Source organism: Panthera pardus, unplaced genomic scaffold (assembly GCF_024362965.1).
Source record: "Panthera pardus isolate Hobbes unplaced genomic scaffold, ASM2436296v1 HiC_scaffold_25, whole genome shotgun sequence".
Taxonomy (NCBI): domain Eukaryota; kingdom Metazoa; phylum Chordata; class Mammalia; order Carnivora; family Felidae; genus Panthera; species Panthera pardus.
Window position 1 is genome coordinate 65,560,598 of NW_026526821.1, and position 17,870 is coordinate 65,578,467.

General features: G+C 47.7%; 1 pseudogene; it reads left to right on the forward strand.

The window, feature by feature from the left end:
* Nucleotides 1–13,758: 13,758 nt before the first annotated feature.
* LOC128773511 (small ubiquitin-related modifier 2-like) lies at nucleotides 13,759–14,097 on the forward strand (annotated as a pseudogene).
* The last annotated feature ends 3,773 nt before the right edge of the window (nucleotides 14,098–17,870 follow it).

Sequence of the window (17,870 nt, forward strand, 5' to 3'; positions counted from 1 at the left end):
CATTTTTTCAGCTGTTTTGGCCAAGCCTTGTTGCATAATTTAAAGTCTGTGACTTATTTAGATTTAATTAGCCAAAGGAGCAGCAGCTGAGGCTCACTAGTCAGTATTTATTAAGCGCCCTCAAAGGGTTTGGTAGCTCTTTAGAGCAAAGAGCAGGATCAGCTTTGGACTTGCAAATTACCCACCCTTAAGCAGGAGGGGGTCACAGATAGTGCCAGCAGGTAGCACTTTGGTTTCTGAAGGAGAACAAAGGGGTGGCATCAAGGAGCCTATGGTGAAGGGACAAATACTCACATAAGGCCTTTTCCTCAGCGGTGAGTTGGTGGTCTTAGCTGTCACAAGCTGTAGTGACAGGTAAGGATGATGGGGGGAGGAGGAATGGATAATGCAGAGCTATACAAATGGGAGGTGCTAGTGAGAGAGGAGCAGGGAATTTGTCCTGACTGCCACCTGACTTGGAGAGCTAGGGGAAGTGGGGGGGACGGGCTCCTGATTTGTGGGGCCCAGCGTGAAAGGACAATGCCAGGTTCCTTGTTCAAAAGAGCCTGGAAACCAAGTGTACCCTCCACCCCCACGATGGCAGCGGTTCCCAAGCACAGCAGGGATCACAGCCCTGACGGTTAGCCCATGAGGCCAGACCTGGAGGTAGGTGAGGAGACTCTCAGGGTATAGAGGCTATGTCCCAGGCCACCCCATCAGCCAGAGGGAGGGGAGCGGGCTCTGTGCCTTTTGAAAAGGTGCGGGGACCCTGGGAGCAGACTTGGGAGGCTGAGTCTGGTGATCTGTGGGGAGGACAGGACTTCTCCCGGGCCACGTGGACCCCTTGTCCACCCACTGGCTCTAGAAGCAGAGTCTGGGCAGGAGGAAGCTCCAGGCTAGCAGCTGCTAATCACAGGACTCAAGAAACCTCAGGCTCTCCAAGTCTACCTCCAGGGCATTTCCCCCTCTTGGCCTCCGCCCCCAGCCCCACTCAACTAATCATTTTTCTCTGGACTCAAAAATCCCGAAACAGGAGAAAAACTCCATTTTTTACCCCTATGAGCCTCACTGTATCAAATGACACAGTCCTTTTCCCTCAAACTTTCCGTCAAAGGAGCCATTGTAGGGTACTGGTGCAGAGAGCAGGCATTGGAAGCCAGCCACCAGGAAGCCCTGGAGAAAGTGCTGAGCAAGGCGACCCTGGATGAGGTGGGGGGAGGGCGGGCAGGGTGTTTCAGGGAGCTACGCTCCACGCCAGGAAGGGCCCCGTGCACGCGGCGGGGGGGGGCTCTCAAACACGGAGCAGCTCTTCTCCAATAACCCTGGCCAAGTTGCCAGAGCAGCTAATACCTAATACCTGGGGACTTAACAGTGCTTAAGAAAAAAATGAACAATCCACTGAACAAAAGCCTGCAATAGGCAACCTGAGACAAGCTGGGAGAGCTAAAGCATTGTGTGAAGGCGTCTGGAGAGGAGGGCACACACTTAATACCCACTGTGCATTCTGCCCTGTCCGGTGCGCTCTGTGTCTATTTCATCCAAGGCCACTCCCCAGGGAGCACTATTCCCCTCCCCACTCTGCATATGGGAAAACCCACTCAGGGAGGTTCAGGATTTGCCTGAGCTTACTCAGCCAGAAGGTGGCAGAGACCAAGTGTGGCAAGGAGAAGGAGCTAAAAATTGATTTAAAAAGAGCAAATCTAGGGGCGCCTGAGTGGCTCAGTCGGTTAAGCGGCCGACTTCGGTTCAGGTCATGATCTCACGGTCCATGACTTCGAGCCCCGCGTCGGGCTCTGTGCTGACAGCTCAGAGCCTGGAGCCTGTTTCAGATTCTGTGTCTCCCTCTCTCTGACCCTCCCCCGTTCCTGCTCTGTCTCTCTCTGTCTCAAAAATAAATAAACGTTAAAAATAAATAAATAAATAAATAAATAAATAAATAAATAAATAATAAAAAGAGCAAATCTATGTCTTGTCCATTTGGGTTTGTGGATGAAGATTCAGAGCTTCTTTGATAACATATATGAAGAGTATTGTGTATTTCCAATCATCTTGCACAGACCCACTGGGTCCCTCCAAATATGTATATCTAGGGGTAGCAGCTTCAAAGCTATTGGCTTAAAAAGCTACCTTTCTGTTCTACCCAGTGTCTCCTTTCCTCCCACCAAAGGCTGTGGAGGGAACTGTCTTTCTTTGAGAGGGGACGAGGATGTAAGTCCTCACTCACTGGCCCACCTGTTCCACACATACCCACCATTTTCTTGGGAGGGGAGTGGGAGATCCGCACTCAAAGCCCTGGAGAGCCTCCTCTGGACCCCACCCAACATCCTCTACTGGATCCCTCAAATCAGGTGAGAGTCTGTAGCTGGCCTGGGAGTCTTCCCTCTTGAATCAACCATGCCTGGCTCTGTTAAGAACAGGGTACCATAACAGGTGTATAAAAGAAGAGGGAGGTGGTCAGACCCAGAGAGGAATCTTAGGGTTTACTCTCACTGACTTTCACTTCTGGGTGATTTCTCTATCCTCACAAACACAAAGCACCTGCCACAACTCTCCCACCCAGCCCACATCAGAACTTGCCTGAGTAGGTTCCTAGAAAATGATGAGCTTTGACTGGAAGACCCTGGAAACACAGCAAAGTGTAGAAAGCTGATATCAGGCTTCCTTCAGAGGAACTCCATATAACTGCCCTAAGCAAACCACACAGTGCAGAACAATCCTGATTCTCAAAACAAATCAGCTAGGGCAGGAATCAAAACCTGGGATGCCCAGAGGGCCCAGGTGGAGCAGGCAAAACAGGGAAACTGGTCAGATGTGTGGCTAACAGGAAATGATGAGCCAGTGCAACTGAGGCAGCCTCTACTCCCCTCCCCCTACCCCCATTTTCACCATGTAAAGATGCTGGGTCCCTGTCCAGGTCAAGTACAGCCAGGAATCCAGTCTTTTATTTTTTTAATGTAATACCTGCTGATTTTGAACGGTTGGTTTGTTTTTTTGTTTTGTTTTGTTTTGCTTGTCATACTATGGACCTAACAAAAGTCTGTGGGTCAGGCCCACTGGCTCACAATCTCTGAAATTGAGATGTGATTTCCCTTATGATACAGTCTCTGTTTCACTCAGAGACCTGCTGGGGGATTTCTTGAAACAGAAAGCTTTCCTAGTACAAAAATAGAATGTGATTCACTCCAGCAGTGTTTAAGCACGGAAGCAGCAGTAAGGGATCCTTCTCCACAACTGCCTCACCTTGAGGTGTTTCAAGAGACAGATCTCTTAATGCATTTCAAATCCAGTTAGAGTGGCAAAAATCTAATTTCCATACAACTTTTTGAAGGAAGATGGGAATTTGGCTCAAGCCTGGATCAGGATTAAAGCAGGGGCAGGGCAGGGGCCTGGAAGCAGGTAAATGAGACAGGAGAGTGTATTGGGGGTGGAGGGCTAGGCTGGGTACCAGGCTGAGTGATGTAGAAGGAGGCTGGCAAAGGCTCTGTGAGGTTGGTCAGACAGAGTGGTGGGGCCTGGGGACCAGAGCCAGCCAGAGAGGGGACGAGGATGAGGGAGCATCATTAGTTGTCATGGTGACAGAGGAATAAGGAAAGGGGGAGAAAGAGTGAGGGGGATCTGAGAGAAGAGCTATGTTGTACTGCTGCCTACAACCAGCTCTCTCCTCTCCACCCAGGCTCCTTGTCTATGACTCTCCTCTGGTCCCTCCCCCACCTGATTCTGCTCATCACTGGCACAGATAAATTACTATGAAATTACATCCAGGACATTTAGATTTGAAACATGGGGAGGATGGACCAGTATCTACTTACTGTGCCCCTGGGTCTCCAAAAGGCCTCTTGAATTAACAATAGGTTCTCCATTGTTCTGCCATAAAGCCTATAATTCCACCAACAGGGCAAAATTTCTTGGATAAGGATTTGTTCATGTTCAATTACAAACCCTCATTAGGAAGGCTAACATCCTAGATATCAATTTCTAGAATCTCATAAGGAATTAGTCTATCACATGGAGCAGGGGTTTCCACTTCAGCCTAGGCATGTCTACCAGTAGGTTCAGACATATTTGAACATGTATGATAAACTCATGTGGCCGACCCCAGATAGGCCAGTTCATAGGATGGTTTCCAGTGATATCTGCTGTGCATATCCAGCATTTATTTCCCCTTGATTTTCTTTTGGAGCGCTCCCTATTCCCTAAGCTTAGTCCATGAGGTACAGGTGCACTGATTTCCAATCAAGGGTGGGCCTAAGACCCAGACCAGCCAATCAGAGCTTTCCACCTCCTGCTCCAAATGATTAGTTCATGTGTGGACACATGACCCAAGCCTGACCAAGGAGTCTCAAACCTGGGACTTTTGCTAGAGGTCCTGGGAAGATAAGCTCTGAGCGAGTAGACCGTATGTCCAGAGCAGCTGGTGGCCATATTGTTCCATTAGGGGAAAGCCTGCCTGAGAATAAAGACTACAAAGAGAAGAGTAGAGCCAAGAAGAGATAAGAAGACACTGACAGGGAGACAGGTGGGAAGGAGGAGGAGGAGGAGAGAGAATAAAGTGAGTCCTTGTTGGCATGATTTGAGCCCCTAGATCTTCCAAAAATGAGAAACATCCCTAACCTTTTCAGTTGCTTTTTAAAAAAAAAAAAATTTTTTTTTTTTAGCGTTTATTTATTTTTGAGACAGAGAGAGACAGAGCATGAACGGGGGAGGGTCAGAGAGAGGGAGACACAGAATCTGATCCAGGCTCTGAGTTGTCAGCACAGAGCCCGACGCGGGGCTTGAACTCACGGACCGCGAGATCATGACCTGAGCCGAAGTCGGCCACTTAACCGACTGAGCCACCCAGGCACCCCGAACCGCCTTTTCAGTTGCTTTTAACATTGATTTGAATTGGGTGTCTGTCACTTGGAGCCAAGTGTTTTGAATCATGTAAAGGCTTTCCCGTTTGGTTAAATAAAGGAGGATTGTATGAGTTGGAAATACGGCAACTCTTGCCAGCCTGTCCTGTGGAGAAAGATGTGGAGATGAACCTAAACCAGGGAGTCTAGGAGACGTGGAGAGAGGTGGAATTCTCATGTGCGCAACCTCAGCAGGAAAGGGAGCCATCTCCCCACTTCTTGAGGGAAGACAGCCCTGCTCTGGCACTATGAGGGGTTGAGGGACTGGTGACAGGGCCAGGGGAAATGGCTGCAGAGCCTCACTGTGAGGGGACCTCCTGGGGGAAGCTCCCTCCACCCACCCCCCACCCACCGGGCAAGCATAGGCTGTGCACTACCAACATACAGAGCCCTCACAAGAGGATCCAGGAAAAGACTGTGAAAGGTCTGGAGCAACCCAAATGTCCATCAACTGGTGGGTGGATAACTAAAACATGGGATATCTGTAAAATGGAATATTATCTGGTGACAAAAGGAATAAAGCACTAACACATGGTATGACATGAATGAACCTTGAAAATACTATGCTAAGTGAAAGAAGCCAATCACCAAGGACCACATGTTGTATGATTCCATTTATATGAAATGTCCAGAATAGGCAAATCTATAGGAAGAAAGCAGCTTAGGGTTGGGGGAATAAGGGAATTAGGGTGAGATGCAGGGTCTCTTTTGGGGTGATGAAATGTTCTAAAATTGATTGTGGCAATGGTTACCCAACTCTGAATATACAAAAAACCATTGAATTCTACACTTTAAGTGGGTGAATTGTATGGTATATGAATTATATCTCGATAAAGCTGTTACCCAAAAAAGGTCTTGAAATTCCTATCCAGTCAGTGTATGGCGGGGGTGAAAGTGGGGAGGGGGGCAGCCTCCAGAAGGCCCAGGACACATCTTGCAGCTGCTGCTACCTGGGGAGTCAGTTCTTCCCTTAGACCCAAAGTGCTCTGGGCTGGCACCTTAAGAAGGCTCCACTCTGGCTCATCCTTCTCCATGGGGTAAGGAGCCTGTGGGGTCGAGTGGACATATCCACCACACTCACACCTTATACCTAGACCATAACCTGGGTATACAGGACCCAGAAATTCCTTGCCCAAAAGGCCCCAAACCTTTTTTTAGATCCTGCAGTCCTGTGCCCCAGGTCCATCTTCCCAGGGTAGGCTGAATTGGGGGTAAACATACAAGGGGTATGATTAGAATGTGGATACATAGGCTGGAATGCCCATATCAGGCCCCTCAAATGGTGAGACAAGCTAGGAGTGAGAAGAGAAGTGGCACAGGCCATGGGCCATGAGTAGGGGGTTGGGGGTCCTGTTCCAGTATGGTGATCTGAGGAGTCTGAGAATTCTCAACTCAAACTTGATCTTCCAGGTCAGTATGAAGACATATTTTTCAAGATAAGAGTTTTGAACATTTAACAATTGTTGGCTTGCTTTATTGTTGTAAGATATTTAAATATATAGTTTGTGTACCTGCATTTGTCCTCTGGCACTGGACCCCACAATAGAAAGATCTGGCCTGCTGGGAGATGCTACGTTTAAGGGAAAAAATCTTTTAGAGCTTTTCTTTCTCATGAATCCTGGTGTGGGGTATTCCCAGACTGCATTTATCAATTTGGGAGACACAGTTGATAGATCCCTTGCTCCAGGCTGAAGAGAAAGCTGACGTGTGGCTGCCTACAACCTGGAAATTTAAAGTCGCCTCTCAACGTCTTTCACCTGAGCTTACGGCTCAGGCCCTTAGTAAGGTGCGGTCGGAAGCTGGGGAGGCTCCGTGAGCCATACTGAGGACTCCCGTGTCCGTCTGGCTCTCTTTCTTTTTTTGTTTTTGTTCTTGATTTTTAAGATATGATGTAATAGGGTTCCAGCAAGGAATAATAGCAGAAGCTCACGAGAAACATCAGAGGGCAGGGCTGGGGCAGGCCAGAGAGTATTCATTCATCTTTTTTCTATATCTTTCTGATGGCTGAAAACCCTGGGGGATCCTATGTGAATGCCCTTGAGGTTGGACCTGCAAAGATATATGGTTTCTGTCCTCCAAGAAGAGGCCACCTGGTTGAAGAAATAACACTGACACTAAAATCACTAAAACAATATCAAAATACCAACAATATAATTTAGGGTGTGACACGAAGTGTTCTCAAGACTAGGGATCATCTTGTCCAGAGTTTCTCCTGGCCACTGTTGACATTTTGAGCCAGATAATTCTTCGCTTGCTGGGGGGGGTCAGAGGTAGGAAGCTGTCCAGCCCATTGTAGGTTATTTAACAACATCACTGGCCTCTACCCACTAGATGCCAGTAACAGGCTCCCCATTTTAGTTGTGACAGCAATAAATGTCTTCAGACCTCACCAAACATCCCCTGGGGGGGGGGTCAAAATTGTCCCCAGTTGAGAACTGCTGCTCTAATGTAAATCCCGGCCCATCGTCTCCCGTAGGATTAACTTCAGTCTATAGACTGAAGACATCACAGGAAGCCAGAGGAGGGGGAGATGCGAGTGGGCCAGAGGAGCTTGGTTCTTGGAGGAGGAAGTGGCATCTGAACTGGGTCACAAAGGAATGGGGAGGATTTGGCTAATCTACCTAGAAGGACAGAGCTCCAGGTAGGGGAAACAGTGTGCTCAGAGGCAAGAGCGTACCCCACATGGCCATGCAGGTGTGTGTGCAATGCCCAAAGTGCCCAGCTGAGGGGACAAGTGGGAGGTGAAATGCAGCCCACCCTCCCCCAGCCAAGCCAGGCCCCTGGGCACCGGGCTGTGTCAGCCCAGAGGAAAGGGAGCCTTTTCCTAGTACAAAGGTATCTTGTGTTCCCCACCTCATAGGCTCATGATGCTGGATCTGTCCAGAGGGGGCCCTTTTTCTAATGACACACAAGCGCCACAGAGGCCAGCCAAGGCCCTGCAAACGAGCATGCCTTGGGATGGAGAGGAGAGGCAAGCCAGTGAAGTAGCCCCCACTCCATCAGGGGCTCTAGTTTTCTCTGGCCCTGGTTGGCCACTGCACTTCTCCACTCTGGTCTGTGGGGACCCCGCCCTGCCCTGTGGGGGCCCTGCATGGAAGAATGACCAGAAGTTCTTTCAAGAGTTCAAAGTAGGCTGAACCCAAAGGAGAAGGAAAGCTCTGAGAGAAGAGCCTGGACCTGGAGTCAGACCGCAGCCAGTGTGTGGGTTGGGATCACTGCCGCTGCCACCCCTCGGTGGAAAGGCCCTGCAGTTAGGCAACCACCCCTCAGGGAGGAACCTCTGCCCACAAGTACCTCCCCTCCTGCAAAGAGACATTCAGAACCTCCAGAAACCCCTTGCCCCATCACTTCCCTTTCTCTGCCCATCCAGCCAGCAGTGGGCCAGTAGAAACCAGGGTACAGTGCTCTTGGAGGTACATGAAGATGGTCACAGGGCACATATTTTGGCGTGGGTCATTGTAAGAGCCTCACAGGATGAGCCTTCAGCTTCCACACACTCCTCCCCCTCAGGTGTGCTGCCTGGGCGCACGGAGGTCACTGAGGTCACGGTCCAGGGATGCTGCTGGTTCCCCTCCCACTTCCCATTTCATGATCACCCTTCTGCCACTTCTCAAAAGAAAGGCATTCTTCTCACCCATCCCAAATGTTACCATGGCGCACTGACTTGGGGAAAAAATGGATGGTGCAAGGAAGCTACAATCTGAATCCTGGTATCCGTGTTGAGGAAAGGAATGACTAATGACTAGGTAAATCAACAAAGAGCTTCCAATTCTCTGCTTTCATTCAAAGTGAAGGAGAATCTCTTCTCATTGTCAGCTGATAGATTTTTAATGACCCACCCACATGATCTTTGACATATAACTCAAAAGGAATTTATAAAATTGATTGATATTGCTGTAACAAAACTCCTTATATTCCTTTGTACTTATGTGAAAAGGTTTCTGAGGTCAGCACTTGCATCTATTAAAACACACACACACACACACACACACACACACACACACACACACACAAATAGAATTACTGCTGAACCCTGACTTCATCTAGCAATGAGTAATATTCATCCATGGGTATATGAACTAATTGGGGCAGGAAAAAAAGCTTCATCTCTTTAAGAAATGTATTTCCAATTAAGCTTTTTTTATGCTTCCTTAGAATCTATTAAAATTCCTAATAGCATTTGTTTTGATTAATTGTTCACTAGTTGTCATGGTACAAACCCAGATAGAATATTCTCTAATATTTAGAATCTATGGTCACAGGAAATTTAAAAAATTAATTCATTTTATATACATAGTTTTAGGAGAGAAGTATGATAAGGTGATACATAAAAGTCATTCAATGATAAAAATATAGGAGGATAAAATTCTGGAGGGGAAGTAGAATGAAAATATAAACTCAAAGAAAAAAAGAAAGATGACATTTTCCCTACTGTTAAGAACTTCACAAATTCTTTTAAAGGGATGGTGGTGGATATTCAGTCACTATAGTATTTCATTTGGAGATATTTTTCAGAGTTCTAAGACAGTTTTATTTTTTAGTGTACACACCGGAGAGCACACCTTATGTAACTATACCATGAAAAAAAAAATTGAATGTTTGTTCCCACAAATGTGCAAGGGGTGGTACCTAGATTTTCACAATCCTTTTAGGAGTCTGCCAGAAAAACCTTTAGAGCCCCCACGGGCCCCCAAGCGTGGCTCTTGCTGGCAAAGAATGGGTACCTAGAATGAATGAAAACCAACAAGTTTGAATATGCTCCTAAATCCTGGGGGACTTGAGGGCACCCTCAAAGCTGGGGGGCTCTCTCCCTGGTGCTCGGTTAGTGGGAAATGGACCAAGGACATCTCCCTTCATCCAATGAATACTTCCCTCCTGTCTTTTTTGTTTTGTTTTGTTTTTAAGCGTTCCTCTAAAATCTCAGTCTCTCCACTACAGATGTCCTGTCAGCTCGGTGAGAGCTCTCTCCTGGTTTGCCCCCGCTGCCTCCACGGCTCCTTTCCTCCAGGAGCCCGGAACCCCCAAAGCTGCCCCCCGGAACCCACGCCCACGCTGGCTGGGCACCCCGGGCGCGCGCGTGCCCCCCGCTGCTTGCTCCAGGTCTCCGTGACTCTGGGCTCGTCCTCACTCCCAGCTCCGCCGTGAGTTTTCTCATCTGGGTCTCCAGTAACATGGGGATAATAAGAACTAAGCGAGATGAAATGTGTACCTCCCCTGCCACCGAGACTTGCCTGCACCCAGAACTGGGCATCCAGTTGCTTTCAGCTAATCGTGGGGTGACAGCTTGTCACTGACCAACGATTACAGAAGGGCTTCCTAGCGTGCCTCTTCTTCGCGCCCAGGGAACCAAGGAGGGTTCCCAAATCCCCCAGGGCTCGTTTAGGTAACCCGCCAAGTAGGGATGATGACAACGCCCTCCCCTTCCCGCCACCGGTGGGCGCGGGGAGCTATGAGGTCATGCTCAGGTCACGTGACTTTGCCGTTTCTATCTCTTCGGTACTCTTACCAGGACCGTCGGGGCGTGTGACTTTCAAACGGGTTATCTCTCCCTCCTCCCTCTCGCTAGCGCTGGCCCCTTTCACACCAAGGGACCGTGTCAAAAGTCTAGGATCCTGAATGGTACGGCTTCAAATGCTAGGATTTAAGGACTGGGGAAGAAATAAAGGAGGGGAGTAGGAAAAAAGAATCCAAGACTGCACTTCTTGCTGCTGCAGTTTGAAAACCAGGCTTAAGCTCTGTTCTTTAAAAATCTTTTCTGCCAAAGCAATTTGACATAGGTAGTAAAGAGATGTTTAAAAATCATCGTACTCTTAACCCATTAATTCCAGTTCTAGGATGCTTGTCTAAGGAAATAATCTAAATTGGGCAAAGGTTTAGGTACACAAAAATCGCTGACTTGTTACAGAAACTAAAAAATGTGTATGATGAACTTGAATAGAGTATAAAAGAATAATAATCAGGCAGGTGTTTAAAATGGTGATTTTCAAGAATTTTTCATGACATGGAAAATGCACGAAAAAAAATGACCATAAGGAATATTTGTTGCACGTACACGTGCCAGATGTTCCTGCCAAATGATTTGTATAGATAGATTCTTACAACCATAGGAGACAGATTCTATTACTATCTTTCTTCTAAAAACTGTCCTCCAGGAGGAACTTATGTAAGGTTGACTAGCAAATAAAGTGTGAGACTTGAGGCTTAGAGTTTATCCAAAGGGCTAAGTGGCAGAAACAGGATTTGAACTCAGGGAATCTGACCCCAGGGTCCAGCCTCTTAACTCCCATGCTCTTAACTACCTTCCACAGTAGTAAGAAATCAGGATGAAACACTGCACATGCACCAATAGACCACACATGTACACACATGTGCTCCCTCACCCCCACAAGCTATGCATAGAAAAATAATGGAAGGACAGACTCCACATTTTCACAATGCTATCTCTCGGTGGTACAATTACCTGCGATTTAAATTTCTTTATACTACTCTGGATCTTTAGATTTTTCTACGATGTGTATATTAATTTGACAAGTAGACAAAATGTTACATACAGATTGATTCCACTAAAAAGCCGTGTGCTAATTGCAGCATCATTTATTATAATGAAAACTCAAGGTAACTCAAATGTCAATTACTATTTGAATAGATACAATCAATTATAAAACATATTAGGTGCAATAATTTGCAGGCATTGAAGGTGAAGTTTACACAGACCAAATGATTCCACATGGGAGGTGCAAAATGGTAGGCATATCATGCATAATTATTTGAAATATCATTGTGAAATCTGAAAATAAAAAAAATCACTGTATCAGGATGGTAAAATTATATATGATTTATAGAACGTTTTTGACTTCCATAATGTTTTTCTATTTCTTGTATAATAAAATTTTCAGGGGCACCTGGGTGGCTCAGTCAGTTGAGTGTCTGACTTCGGCTCAGGTCATGATCTCACGTTTGTGAGTTTGAGCCCCACATCGGGCTCTGTGCTGACAGCTCAGAGCCTGGAGCCTGCTTAGGATTCTGTCTCCCTCTCTCTCTGCCCCTCCCCTGCTCATGCTCTCTCTCTCTCTCTCTCTCTCTCTCTGTCAAAATGAAATAAACATTAAAAAAAAAGTAAATTAAAAAATTTTCATTGGGTTAAGGCTCATTTATCAAAATTAGCATGGATCACATGGGCATCTCTTTTGCCTTTCTGTTTTATTGCATTTCATTGCCAAAACACCCCAATGAGAATAGGCATTTCCTCCCTTTCTACTGTTAGGAAAATTAAGGCATAGAGAAGGTGAGTTACTTTGCTAACCTAGCAAATGAATAGAACTAGAACCCAGGCCTGTAATCTCCCTCCCGAGGGCTCTGGCCTATAAACAACATGGATTCTTTTGTGTAAGGACTGCATAGTGTTGCCTAGAGAATAGAATCCACTATTATTAAGACCCCAAACTGAGATACAAATCTGGATTCTCTCCAATGGGTGAGAGCCTGGAGGCAGGAAACATGCCCTGTTGATGTTCTGTGCATCCAGAGTGGGGCTGCCTAGGGCCTAAGGCTTTCTCCCACCACTGTCCAAACCCCTGCACCCCTCCACCCACACCCAGCCAGCCTTGTCCCCATATGCAGACTCCTTGGAAACATGCCTTGCCCTTGGCTGGAAAGAGGCCAGCAGATTTGTAGTTTAACCTCCCCCATCCCCTGTAGGGTATAGCCCTGCTCATGGCCCCCATAAGAGGGGCAAGGACCCCAGAGGCTAGCATGTGTTGAACCAGGTAGGCACGAGAAGGAAGCCTGGAAAGAGAGATCAAAGGACGTCAAGAGTCAGCAATAGTGGGTGAGGCCAGCAGTGGGAAGCTGGGAGTTTCAGGGGTCCCAGGGAACTTGGTCATCAGGCCGTCATTCTTCACTTAACAGATGGAGATATGACCTGCCAGGATTACACAATTATCAGAGAGAGTAGGGGTGAGTCCAATCCAAAGCCCAAGGGAATCAGTGGAAGACCAGTCTATGATTCTGCAGAGCCAGGCTTCATTCATTTAAGATATGCCCAGTGTCATACATACTTGCTTAGCAGATCTTTCTTTTCTTATGGGGCCAGAGCCAGTACCCTATCCCCAATTCCATCCCACTGGGGGTCAGTAACCTTCATGGCTCAAGGTGAGAAAAATCTGGGAAGTCACAGGGGTGGGGGCGGCTCCCTCTCCAGGAAAACAAACCCAACCTCCAAAATACATGAAACAAACCAATGGACTGAGAGTCCAGGGGTGTGTCCAAGTCCAAGAATTCCAGAGCCCAGTGAGGAAAGTTTCTAGAAGGCAGGAGGAGTCAGGAAGAGGCAGGGTTTGAGTGGTCCAGAAAGACATGCCGTAAAGAGCCAAGAGAAAACTGTATGATTCCATAGGTATACTAAGGGCGCAAAGTGCTAAGAAGTGGAGCTAAGCCCAGGATGAGCAGTTCCGATGGCAGGGAAGTGTCCTTAATAAGGAAAAAAGCAGATGGGAGATTGGATAGATGATTTGTACAAACAGTGCATGTAAGTTCCGACTACTCAACACAAAGGTGACGTTAAAGGTACTTTCTGTAAGTCATTGACCCCGAATGCTATAGGGCACCCAGGGAAGTGTTGCCCAGAAAGAGACCTGTCCATCTGTCTGAGCTGGCTGATGACTGGATATTTGCTTTCCTATTTCTACGGGGTCCATGCGGTTTCTTTTGAGCAAAGAAGGAGAGGCAAGTGCCGTTCCAGGGATCTAACAGAGAAGCTGGTGCATCTTACACCGTAAAATGAGCTCATGTCCTGCTTCTGCTGCTTCTGGAGCTGTTTGTGTGCTCCTTTGCCGCAAACCTGGTACCTGTTCTGTGAAACAGCAGCAGAGGACGTGCCAGCCTCCCCATGGCTGAGGAAAAGCCCAAGGAAGGCGTCACGACTGAGAGCAACCATCACATTTGAAGGCAGCGGGCAGGATGGTACTGTGGTGCTCTATAGGATTAAGAGGCATACGGCACTTAGTACACCAATGAAAGCCTAACGTCAATGACACACAAGGTTTGTCAATGAGGCAGCTCAGATTACAATTTGACAGGCAACCAATCAGTGAAACGGACAGACCTTCGCACTTGGAAATGGGGGATGGAAATACAACTGATGTGTCCCAGCAGCAGACAGGAGGTGTCTACTAAAAAGGGAAACTGCCACTTTACTCCAGAACTCTGTCCCTCCAGACCAAGAAGACATTCTCAATTAAAAACTGCAATTTGGATCCACCACATCCTGACTCCTACAGTATAGTTTTCTCTATTCTTCCATTTTCCCCTCTCCATTCCTCTATTGTACATAAAGTGTGCACGTACAAGAGCATATTGCGTGTTTAAAAATTTTTTAACGTTTACTTATTTATTTTTTCAATGTTCATTTATTTTTGAGAGAGGGACAGAGTGCAAGCAGGGGAGGGGCAGAGAGAGGGAGACACAGGATTCGAAGCAGCTTGAACTCACTAACCACAAAATCATGACCTGAGCCAACGTCGGACGCTTAACTGACTGAGCCACTTAGGTGGCTCAAGCATATTGTTTTTTTTTTTTAACTAAATGACCAGTGGTATGTTGTGATTAACATCAAATGGAGATAAGATGGGGAAAAATACTGATTCTATGAAAATAGCCCCCTTTTCCATGCTCATTCAGCTCTTGCCTTTACATCCTAGGAAGTTATTTTGTTCTCATTGTTTAACAACGTAAGAATTCTTTGATTGGAGAATTTTGATGTTTTTCATTTGTCATTGTAAAACCAAGGCAACTTTGTAATTTTCTAAATTTCATAAATTATAATTGTTTATAATTTTTTTGCACGTAGCCATTACATGTGGGGCAACCCATCTTTAAGTAGGGATAAATTATTCTAAAAGAAATAAATCCTGGGTAGTTCCCCTTCAAGTGTCTTGAGGTGTAAATAAGCTTCTTGTTTAAAAAAAAAAATGAGGTTGTGTGTCTTCCATGCTTGCGAGCCCTGAATGACTACCCATTGTACTTAGAATAAGCCCAAATTCCTTACATGCCACCCACGAGACCCAGTATGATGGGACACTGACCCTTCTCTCTTGCCATCACTCACTTAGTAAAGCCCCACTGACCTCCTCTCTGCTCCTCAAACCGGGAGAGCTGTATGTGGCTGGTGCCTTATACTTGTAGCTCCCTCTGCTCCTAATGTCCTTCCCTTTTGCCCACCCTCCCCGTATGCATGGGAATGGCTGACTGCTTCCCCTGCTCTAGGTACCCAGGGCCCTACCCGAGCAGGGGTCACTGAAGGCCTCACTGTCCAAAACCCTTGACTTCTTTATGGCACTTAGATCACCCCGAAAGCACCAGCTGTCTGCTTGTTTGGGGTCCCCTCCCTAGCCCTGACCCCTCCCACTGGTGGCCAGGCCACCCACATTAGAATGTTGCTTTGTGAAAGCTGGGCATTAACTGCAAGGGACGTGCTGCCTGGCACAGCGCCTGACATTTGGTACCATTCAGTAAATATCTGTGGAATGGATGGATGAATGAATGAATGAATGAATGAATGAATATGATGTCTGCTTATTTGAATTCAATTGACTGAAAGAAAACCCAGGACTCAAATGCCAAACGGGGAAAAATGAGAATCTTCAAATACTCACTTTCGTTTGCCTTTCGCAGTCGAGCACCAACGCGTCATGCTTCTACTTTTTCCTCTCTTCCCTCCTCCCTCCCCCCTTCCCCTTCTTGCTTCCATGGAGGTCCACTAACACCTGCCATGTGCCAGGTCTGGGCTAAGTGCTGTGTGATGGTCCCCGCTTCCCCCCACTCTGATCCCCAACATGCCTCCCCAGGCCTCCAGTCTTTCCCTGGGTCCCCCTCAAGTTACATCCCTTGTGCAGTCACCCACAGGTACCCCTTCTCTGTGGGCCTTCACTGTAACTGAGCCCTGAGGTCAGGACACCCTGGGAAGGAGAAATGAAAGATTCTCCAAGGAACCAGCCATGGCCATGTGTTGGCTAACATGTTTGTCTGGAGTCAATGTTCTGGACGATCTATACAGCAAGTTTTTCATAAAATGAATGACAACAACCTTGTCTTTTCAGGTGTCTTCTTTGCAGTCCCAGGAGTCTTATCAGCTGATTATGACTCTGGACTGCTTCCTTGCTTCCTCTAAGCTTCAGATTCAAAGGAGCATTTGGCTCTCTCAATCCCTTCGAGTTCTAAATCTTCTGTAAGCACCAGGACACGAATCCATTCAGGCTTGGTAGCAGCCAGGATGAGTCAAACCCTCTGTGGGCTCATCTACCAGTGACAAAACATCATTCCAGGGTGTGGGGGAGGGTGTGGTGAGCTGGGCCGAGGGTCTGCCAGGACTCTCTCTTGGAGCTGGGACCCCTTTGGCTGTGCCTGCAGTGAGAAGCCTTCCAGTGAAAGGGATGCTGTCCTTCAGAAAAGGCCACTGGATGAGCTGTGGGATTGTATGGGAAAGCATGGGGTGCTCTGACAGCAAAGGTTTATCATGCTTTGAAATCGAGTTTAGGAAGGTGGGGTGGGAGGAAAAACTCGATCCTTTCCCAGTGCCATCAATAACGGGCATGATTTCAGAGATGAGGTAATGGACTGAGAGGGCACAGGGAAGGATACAGAGGAGTGCAGAGGAAGGGGGCAAAGCCCTAAGCAATTTCCCCCAGAGAACTCAGCAAAGGGCTGCACCTGCTCCCCAGAGGCATGGGGAGTTGTGGTTGGCCCAGAATAGATCTGATGACCCACTTCTGGGGGTCTTGGGACCCCAGAAAGAGGAAGCCCTGCAACATTTTCTTTTTTAAGTTTATTTATTTATGTTGAAAGACAGAGAGAGAGAGAAAGAGAGAGAAAGAGCAGGGGAGGGGGAGAAAAAGAGGGGGAGAGAGGGGGAGAATCCCAGGCAGGCTCCACATTGTCAGTGTGGAGCCCGATGGGGGGCTCGATCTCATGAATTGTGAGATCATACATAACCTGAGCCAAAACCAAGAGTAGGATGCTTAACTGACTGAGCCACCCAGGCACCCCCCCTGCAGCACTTTGTAATCTGCTGGTCTGCTTTCCTGGTCTCCTCTGAGGTTCTAGCACACGCTCAAACATCCCCTCCATTTCTGCCTTTGCAGGTAACTCAAAATTGGAAAATTAAATCTATGTTCTCCTTCCACCAAACTACCCCTGCCAACAGGATTCCTGGGTCCCTGGGGCAGAGGCCTCAGGGAGGGGCAGGGCCTGGCTACGGTGGGTGTTCAGACCCCCCCAGCTGCCCCCCAGCAGGGAATGAGCCTGCAGAAGCAGCCTCCCCATAAGCACAGCCTCTGTCTGCATCAGCGGCAAACAGTTTCCCTAGCACCTCGGGAGGAAGTGTTAATGAGGAGAGCGGTGGGGAAGGGTTGCGCCTGCCTGTGGTTGTAACAGTTTGCTCCTTTTGGCTCAAAGGGACTGAGGAGCTTACACACGTCTTCTTGAGGGTAGGACAGTTACCACTAATAAAGAATGTGTGTACATTTATACTGGCCAACTAACCAAAAGTGCCAAGTGCAAGCATTTCTAAAGCAAAGACTCCTGCACGAGCACAGCTGTCAGAATGCAGCTCAACCCACAGGTCAAGGCCAGTGTTGAAGGCTAAGGTTTGCCTCTCCCATGGCTGAGGTCCCTGGGGAGGACCCAGCCCCTCCACAGCCCCTACCTTTGCACTCAGGTCCAAAGCAAAGTTTCTCCCATCTGGGAGGGAAGGGATGCAATAAACCCACAGGTTTGTCCAGAAGGTAACCAAGCCCGACTGAAGTGAGGCAGGGGACTGTCCTACTTGAGCTCGGGCTCTGCCCACCTGCAGCCTCCCAGGGGAGGAGGAGGGCACAGTACAGAAGGATGTTCTTGTCAAGCACGGGTCCTGGATTACAGTCCTGGCACTCTTCCCCTGGCCCCCATCTCACACACTTGCCTCTTTCTATGGCACAATCTATGGGTTGAAGAGGAGAAAGACTC